Source organism: Talpa europaea, assembly GCF_964194135.1.
Source record: "Talpa europaea genome assembly, chromosome: 14".
In the NCBI taxonomy this organism is placed as follows: Eukaryota; Metazoa; Chordata; class Mammalia; order Eulipotyphla; family Talpidae; genus Talpa; species Talpa europaea.
In genome coordinates, this window is record NC_140082.1 from 85996282 (window position 1) to 86005474 (window position 9193).

Here is a 9193-nt window from a genome sequence, read left to right on the forward strand (position 1 = left end):
ACACTGGGTGAGATAAGAATCTAGCCTCCTTCTAGCCCCCTTAAAGGTGCTTTCTACTAAGGAGCAGGGCTAACCTGATCCCCATGGGGGCACATTAGTATCACAGATTCTCAAGCGGCTATTTTGGAACCAATCAAGAATTGTCTGAAGACAGAGTTATGGTTATTAGAAGGCTCAAGGTCGGAAACACCGTTTTCAGGTGGACGTAGAATCCAACTTGCCTGTGCCCCTATCCCTTCTCTTCAATCCTTCCATCTCTACATGTGCCAGTTTTCTACAGAAGCACCAGCCCCACCCAGATTTATTAGACCTGTCATCTGGCAACTTGACCCTTACACCAACTGAAACCATCTTCCCAGCTTCCCCCAAGCATGGGCCTGGGTGGCCAGTGTTGCCTGGACCTGCCTGGGCAACCATGTTCATGGAGACTTTACTGTTTGTGGTGGTGGAACCAACATCTGGGCTTGTCAGCCATTATCTCACCCAATCTGCACAGCAGAAAGGAGTTGGGGTGAACACGGTCATCCTCAAGCTTGGCTCCTTAAAAGGACAATCCTTTGCTCCAGGTCACCATGGGGACAGTAATAACAGTAGTCTTTTGCTTCCTTTGCCACTCAGTTGCAGAGTCATCTTAACTAAAACCCAGAGAGATCTATGTAAGCCAAGCTAAATCAGAGAAAATGGCAGAAGTTAGTCACTGTAAAAACTGTTCAAGCTCGAACATTAATAATGAATACTTGTCTTCCTAAATATATGATTTCAATGGAAGTAGCAGCTCTCTCTAAAGTGGTCCCTTCACCCATCATTTTGGGAAAATGCACCCCTTTATTTTGGCCATTTGACCCATTTAAACATTCTCATCATGCATTACTTAAGCCAAACCAGTTTCCTATGTCTTCACTCACCAAAATGGTGTCCACCCACCAGGTGTGACTCTTCCAAACTGAGATGCCTCTTGGGGTATCACACGGGGTGTGAACCGGCACATGAAACAAATATAAAATATCTCACTGATAATTTTTTTACTGAGTACATGTAGAAATGTTAAAATTGAACATACATTGTTGAATATACGATTAAAGTTCCTTTCACCTATTTTTTAATGTGGGTAGTAGAAAATCATAAAATGCATGATGAAGATTGTAAGTTCCATTATATTTCTGATGGAAAATGCTGGGCTTTGTAGTCACAGTGATATCAGTGTGACCACGACCTTTGAAGTTCATTGTTACAAAGAGCGTAGAATATTTTGTGCCATTAGACTGGAAAATGCCATCCATTTTTATTTCTGGAAGGTAGACCTAGCACTTGGGTCTTGATGAAATGACATCCACTGACAATGGCTGTGAGGCAGCAGACACCCCAGCTGTTTTTTGAGGTCAGCCTGATGGCCCCGACTTGGGACTTGCTTACAACAGCACATTGTCCAAACCAGACTTGGGTTTTCTTCTGTGCTCTGTATTTGTAGCGGCAATTATGGCTTTCAGGGTCAGGCAGTTAATAGCCAGTTTGACTAAAAGTCTATCAGCTTTCTAACCACTCATTAAGTGCTAGGAAATGCCTTACCCTAAGGTCAATACTGCTTAGCTCAGTCATACTTTATGATTGAGAGAAAGAATGCTTTTCTCTTCATTGTCAATAGTATTGATAGGCAGTTCTTTGGGTGGCCCTGGTCATTTTTACTTGCTCCTTTTGTTTTCAGCTGCCAAGGAGGTGACATCATCGTTCCTTCCACAATATGGACATTATTGCCCCACTCACAGCCCAGGACAAGGAGATCCACTGTCAGACATTGGACCTCACCTCTTCATTATTATTATAAAGTGACTCACGAGGGAAAAGGAAACTCAGAGGAATAAGGAGGTTCATGGCATAAACGCGACAAGTCACCAGCCTGATAAACTACCATCTTTACCACCAGCCACAATGCTCCCATTAAACTCAAAGAGAAGAGCAGGTGTGACTAATTCTTCCCTTTCCCCACCAAAAATAAATCATAGCTGTGAGCTGGAATGAGACACAGACTTTTCCAGGATGAAGAACTGAGTTGGAGGCTGGAACTTTGGAAACATTTTGAAAAGGAGCCAGGTGGCCGAGCTGGGGAATGCTGAGCCAGCTCCCCAGACCAGAGCTTGCCATGAAAGTTGTTAGAAGCAGCTGCAGTGACTTACAGGACAGGGTGGCATTCATGGAATTTTCCTAGATATTAAATATGTATCTTCCTTTTTAGTAGATCACTCATTCATTCACCTACATAGGCACCTGTCGCTCAAAGATCTTCACAATATGTTCCTACTTAGGATACATCCATATCTTCCCCAAAGCCATGTTCCTAAAATTCATAGCAATTTATGTTCAAACACTTTGCTTGTGTTGGATTCACTGAAGTTCAACTGCATGACTCAATGCAAACAAAGCCTCGGACATAGGAGGAAGGAGAGACTTGCAGCCTAGCAGATGAAACTCGAATATTCTATACTATTTTATTTATTTTTGTATTAGTCACTCTCAAGTGGTGACAAAAACATGCATTTTGTTGGATAAAGTATATAGAAGGAATTTATTAACTTTGCTAGTGTTTGGTGGAGATTATTATAGTAAGTGGGTTATGTCCCATACAATGGAATGAAATGACTGAGGTTTTAATTACTTTTGATCAAAATCAATCAGGATCAATATATTTATGTGACTAGTAGTATGATTCTCACATTGGCAGCACCAAATGGTATTGTCCTTATCTCATCTGGCATTTTGGGATAATGTAGTACAACTTAGAATCAAAGATTCGGTTGAGTAATTTCACTCTTAGGATGATATTTATTTTTTAAAATTTTTATCATTTTTTAAACATTTTTATAGTCTCCTTAGCTCTCCCACCACACGATCGCCTATGAATCAGCACCATAGTCCCTTGTGCTCTTCTCTCCCCTGTTTTTAATCCCTTCTTCCCCTTACTGTACGTCTCAGATCTATGGTCTGCTCCCAGTTCTGTATTTTGCTTTACCTTTTGTTCTGTGTCTCTGTATTCTACATATAAATGAGCCATCAATGTTTATCTTTTTCCTTCTGACTTATTTTGGATAGCAGAGTAGGATGATAAAGACCGATGCTTTGTATTAGTCACTATAACATGGGCGCTCTCCCATATCACACTTAGCTCTGCAAAACACAATTCATTGCTCTGGGATGGACAGCTACCCCCTGGACAGGCTGAAGAGGACAAATATAAAATGTGCAATGCGAACACTTGCATTTAAATCCTGGTTCCACCATGCAACGATCATGTGATGGAGGCATGTCACCTAATGTCTCCATAGGGAGGCTTGCAAACTCAGCTGTAAAAGTAGCAGTCTCAAGGGGATATTTGTACACCCATGTTTGCAGCAGCATTATTCACAATAGCTCGAAGGTGTAAGCAATCCAAGAGCCCACAAATAGATGAGCGAATGAACGAAATGTGCTCCATGCACACACCTGGGGTGTCGTACAGCCACAAAGCTGAAACAAGAGGACGTTCTGGCACAAGCTGCAGCATGGACTAACCTCAAGGACATTATGATGAGGGAAATAAGACAGAACGAAGACAACTATCCTGTGATTCTGCTCATAGAAGGCAACTCGAGCGGTCAAGCTCCTCTCAACATAAAGGGGGATGGTGGTCGCTGGGGTGGATGCGAAGCTCTTGGGTGGGAGCAGTGTTTCCATTTTGCCAGATGAAACATGTCTTGGAGAGGGAGGTGTTGCTGGGAGCTGGACAGCATGAATGTATTTGCTGCCCCAAGACTCACACTTAAAAATAGCCAAGATGCACACAATGGAATATTACTCAGCAATCAAAAAAGATAAACTCATGCTGTTTGCAGCAACATGGATGGCGCTGGAAGGGATCATGCTCAGCGAAATATGCCAGAAAGAAAAAGACAAATATCGGATGGTCTCACTCACAGCAGGAATTTAGAAAACCTAAATAAGGGACCAGGGAAAGCAACGTATTATAATAAAGAAAAATCAAAATTAACAAGCAACTATAAACTAGAGACACACTTGGGGGGTGGCAGGGAGAGGAAGGACTAGGGTCAAAATAAGGGGGGTTGGTGCAATTATATGGGGAATATAACAAAATGAAAATGCATACACTGTGCAAAAATGAAAAATTATATAATTATATAAAGTAAAAAAAGAAATGAATAAACAAAAGCTAAAATTAAAAAAAAATAAAACTTTTATTTCTATGCTAAAAAAAATGGCCAAGATGGTTCTTTCATGTATACTTTACCACAAATTAAAAAAGTAAAATAAAAAAAAAATGGCAATAGCCACATTTCTTTCCATTCTTTTTGTTGAGTGGACCCGTGGGATCATCCCTTCAGCATTAGCCCTGGTACTGGGGACCTAAGTCTAATAAATGGTGGAGGCTCAAAAAATTCCAAATCAAAACACCAACACCCAGCAATGGAATTTCTTTGAATTCTAAGCTAGGAATGTTCAGGTTGAAAACAGGTCTAAGTCCTACCCCCACCCCCAGCCCCACCAAAGGTGGGAAGGGCCAGCAGAGGGAGCAGGCAGTGGGGAAGTCTCCGCGAGGACACTCCCTGAGGTGCGCAGAGTATTGATTTCTCAGTCCCTGGTGTGAAGCCAAAGGAGAATTAGCAGGAGGTGACCAAGAGGGGCAGCCTGGTGAGCCAGGACAGGCCTGGGAGAGGCCATGGGAAGCCTTTGCATGGACCGGATGTCACCCAGGGGTGTGCTCTCAAGTTAGCCCAGACAAGCACCTGCTCTGTGGTTTGGTTATACACACTGTCCACAGGCCTCTGCTCACTCAGATGTGTCTGTTCCCTGAAGCCAGCAAGCCTGGTGACCAAGCTCGTCTTAACCCACATTGTGCAGCAGGAAGATTTTTATTTTTTAGAGACTCTTTCCTCAGCCACCACGATGGCTCGGGCCTGCCAGGTGGCCACGGCTCTCTCACCTGAGGCAGCCCCGGAGGCTACCTGAGGTCAGGCGCAGTGACTTTTCTCGAAGGGTTGGGTCAGTTTCCTCTTTCAGCTCATTTGCACTATCCCTGCAAATCTGGCCTCACTTCCTCCTCCTGATCTAAAATATTCCAGTTTTTAATTAGTTCCAGGCCAGCCGATGTGACGGCCGCATCCGCACAATCATCGCAGACGTGCCAATTCAAAGTCTGAAGCCGATGAACTAATGCAGCCACTGAAGACCTGTGGAAGGAGGTACGCGGAGCCACAGGGTGCTGGAAAATTCACCCCAGCGCCTGCCAGCAGTGGGCCCTTTCCAAGCCAAGCCAGGCTGTGAGGAAAGGACAGGCAGCCCCACACCACCCCCACCACCCCCCTCCAGAAACCTAAAGACCTTTCAACAGTGGGCGGTGGGCGCAAAGTCCCCTGGTCTGGGTGTGTCACTCCATCAGCGACATCCTTGGCCCAGCACCACCAGCAGAGGTCAGGGCCCCGCCCTGTAAGGATCAACAGAACAGAGAAAAAGACAAATGCAGGGCAGCTCCCTCTCTACACCAGCCTCCTGGGCCCCAACAGGCAGAGCCAGTGGACGTGAGTTGACTTTTCTGTGTTGGCTTCAGGGATTTTCATGTCCAGTACTGTCCCTTAATAGCATTTCCCCCACTTCTTAATACAGAAAGAGGGAAAAATAGGCCCTCCCTAGTGGCTTAGGGGTTAAGTCTCAGCCCTGTCACCGCTACAGCCTGTGTTGGATCCCTGGTCAGGGAGCTGACCCACATAGTGCAGCAAACCTCTCCTGCCTGCCCGCTGCTCCCCTCAGCAGTGTTTTTCAGTAGATCCACCTGTTCTGCTCCGCACTCTGTCTCTGGTGAATCCTCTCACCCCACACCTCTGGCCTGCACTCTAGTTCTTATATGCATAAATAAATAAAAATAAATATTTTTTAAAAAGAGGGAAAATAACCATATAATATAGTTTGTGCATTAGGCCCCTATGTATGTTTGTGTGTATATATTTATATGTAAAATACATTTGAATTAATGCTTTTAAGTCCATTGTTTGCCTTCTGATTGCACTGGATGCAGCACAAAGGTAGAAACCACAAAACCCAAGAAAAGAGATAATTTTATTCATTAGGTAAAATTTCTCACATCAGCAGGGATTGCATTTGGTAGGTTTGGCTCCAATTTTGCTGACATGTGATGGATGCTGAATTTTCTCATTTTAAGTCCACTCTAAAAACATGCCTTTAAATAATTTACTTATTCATTTATTCAGTGTGTATTTATTGAGTGTCTACTAGAGGTCAGGTTAAATTTACTGTTTAGCAGTATGAATAATAAACACACAGAAAAATTTCCTAATTTGATGAATTTGTATTTTCATGTTACTTATTTTCTGTATTTCCCCCCAATATGAAAATGAATGCTCTCAGAATGCTCAATGCACCCCCGTGATTGCTAACTCAATGTTAGATTGTCCTGACTTCTCCTAGCTTTAAGAGCATAGTTATAAATGCTGTGGATTACCTTTGACCTTGACAGCATCCTCAATGTCATTCTCATACCACAGGGGAAATGGCCTTGACCTGGCATGATGCCCTCTTAGAACTCACTCACTAGTCCCTCTGTGTCTGTTTGAGACTCATAAGGGTTGGATCACACTTTTCATGCTGGGAGTATACACTTCCCCAGCCTGGCACATGTGCACTTTTTGGTTGAGATAGTAGGAAAAAGCACAGTCATTTTCACTGAACTGAATAAAACACGCGTTCACAAGATGGCTGGTTGCAAATCCCTCTTCAGGGAAAAGTCAAACAAGACCTCCTTGTGTCCCTGTGACATTGGTGCACACACACCCACGTCCCATGACTCCTTGGCAGCTCCTCTGTCATTGGCTCATCCACATCCTGTCAAAACGCCCCTATATGTCCCCCAGGCCCGGGGTGGAGGGGGCGGCTGTCTTCCGGTAACCCTTCTCTGGGGTCTCCAGTTGGGACACCAGTTTTGTTTCCCAGTTGTCACTCAGCCCTTCTTTTCCACTCTCTGTACAGCTTCTCCCAACCCCTAACCACCTGGTTTCTAAAATAGAGCGTCACCATGAAGTAGGAAGTGATTATTGAAGACTCAAAAGGACGGAAATCTTGCTGGGATTAACCTGCATCAAGGGAGGCAGGAAGGAGAGCTGAAGAAAGTGTGGACGGGGGGCCAGTGTTGGGATTTGGCTTCACCTAGTTGGGATTAACCCACTTACCTAGGACCAGTGGTGTTGACCAGGGCTGTCAGTGAAAACTAAACATGTTTTATCGTGGAAACCAGCCAAAAACATAAGCGCTGCCAAAAACTAAACACTGCAGAAGGTCTGCCTAGTTTCAAAACATTTATGCCCATGGCGCCATACATGTTGTGGGTGTGATTGTGCAGGAGCTGTGCGAGGAGCAGTGAGTAGGGAGACAGGGTCAGCTCTTAAAGTCATGGCTCCCTAGATTTGGGGCAGGGTCTCCGGAGTTTTTGTTACCTCTTGTGAAGAAGTCCAGCTGGGTGTGGGAGAAAGGCTAATAAAAAGGGCTGTTTAATTTGGTAATATGCCCACTGAATGGCTTCCAGAGAGGAAGGAATCCAGGAGGGCAGGACTGTGGGGAGTGTGGGCAGGCTGTGTGGGTCAGTCCTTGGAGGTGGTGGAAGTTCAAGTTAGGGCAGTGATTAGGGTTGGAAGGAGGTTTTGCTTGAGGAAATGAGGGCTGCTGTGTTTTGCTATTTAAAAATCATAGAGCTACTGTTGATTGATACATGTTGACGAACATCTGAGAATTAAGTCATGTTATAATGTGAAGTGACTTCAAAAAAACCTTAAAAAAATCAATCCATCCCATGAACATCTTTCAGTATCTCAGAATAGCTTATTAGGACATCAGATCTTAGATTTACACCCCAAGCTCGGGATGCAGATGGACATTTGGGAGCCACATGGATGGACCCAATCACTCTGGAATGTGGGAATCTATAAACTACACATTGTCTAAGGATAAATACACATGCATATTTTATTGCCTTTGTTTAACATGTTTTTGAGAGATTTCTATGTGTACAGTGCTGAAAATAAAACAATGAATTCTTCTCTGAAAGCATTTAAAATCTTAAGGAAGATTGAGACAAGCAAACAGGCAGTGCAGTGGTGGAAGATGGGATAGGAGGACCATTAAAGGCACAACTCACAGCTCTGTTGGGGTGTGCTGGAGGGGCGCCTTCATTGTGGGGGTGGTCAAAGACATTTAAGCAGGATCAGTCTATCAAGCACAACAAAATATTAAAAAGCAATTTATGTACAACCATGACTTGTCCTGTGAATTCAAATATTTTGAAGACACTTCTTGGTAATAATAAAATAAAGTCAGATGATACTAGAAATTTTGAACTAATCTGTATCCATTTCTGTTTTTTAAAATCATATTTTAAAACAGAAATAGATCCTCATTTTTTTAAAAAGATTTATTTATTTATACAAGCACTGGGTACAGTCAGAAGCACGGGAGAGTGAGAGAATTCACCAGAGCCAGAGTGGGGAGCAGAGCAGGCAGACTGATGAAGTACACTGCTGAGGGGAGCAGGGGTTGGCAGGAGAGGTCTGTGCGCCATGTGGGACCCTCGCCAGGCGGCCGGGGATCTAACCGGTGTTTCAGAGGCCGCGGGCAGCTCCACAACCCAGTGCTCAACCACTGCGCCACCAGGGAGGCCCAATAGATCCGTTTTTTAATATGGTAGGGACTATAGTATCTGGGACATTAGTAAGTGTCCCCCAAAAGGGAAGGGCTCTATGGAAAACTGGGTTTGGGAATACTGTTAAGAGCATATTAGATGAGCCTCCCCTGGTGGTGCAGATGGTTGAGCGCCACACTGTGAAGCTGTTCGCAGCCTCTGCAGCACCAGTTCGATCCCGGCCAGCCGGCAAGGGTCCCACATGGCACAGCAGACCTCTCCTGTCTTGCCTGCAGCTCCCCTCAGCAGTGTATTTCGTCAGTCTGCTTGTTCTGTTCCCCGCTCTGTCTCTGGTGGATCTTCTCACCCTCCCGCGCCTCTGGCCTGTACCCCAGTTCTTGTGTAAAAATGAATAAATCTTTAAAAAAAAAAGAGCATATTAGAAACAAGTCAACAGCAACAACATTATTTGCAGGGTTTCTGAGGAGCTAAAATGCATGTGAATCCAAGACACTATTTAATGTG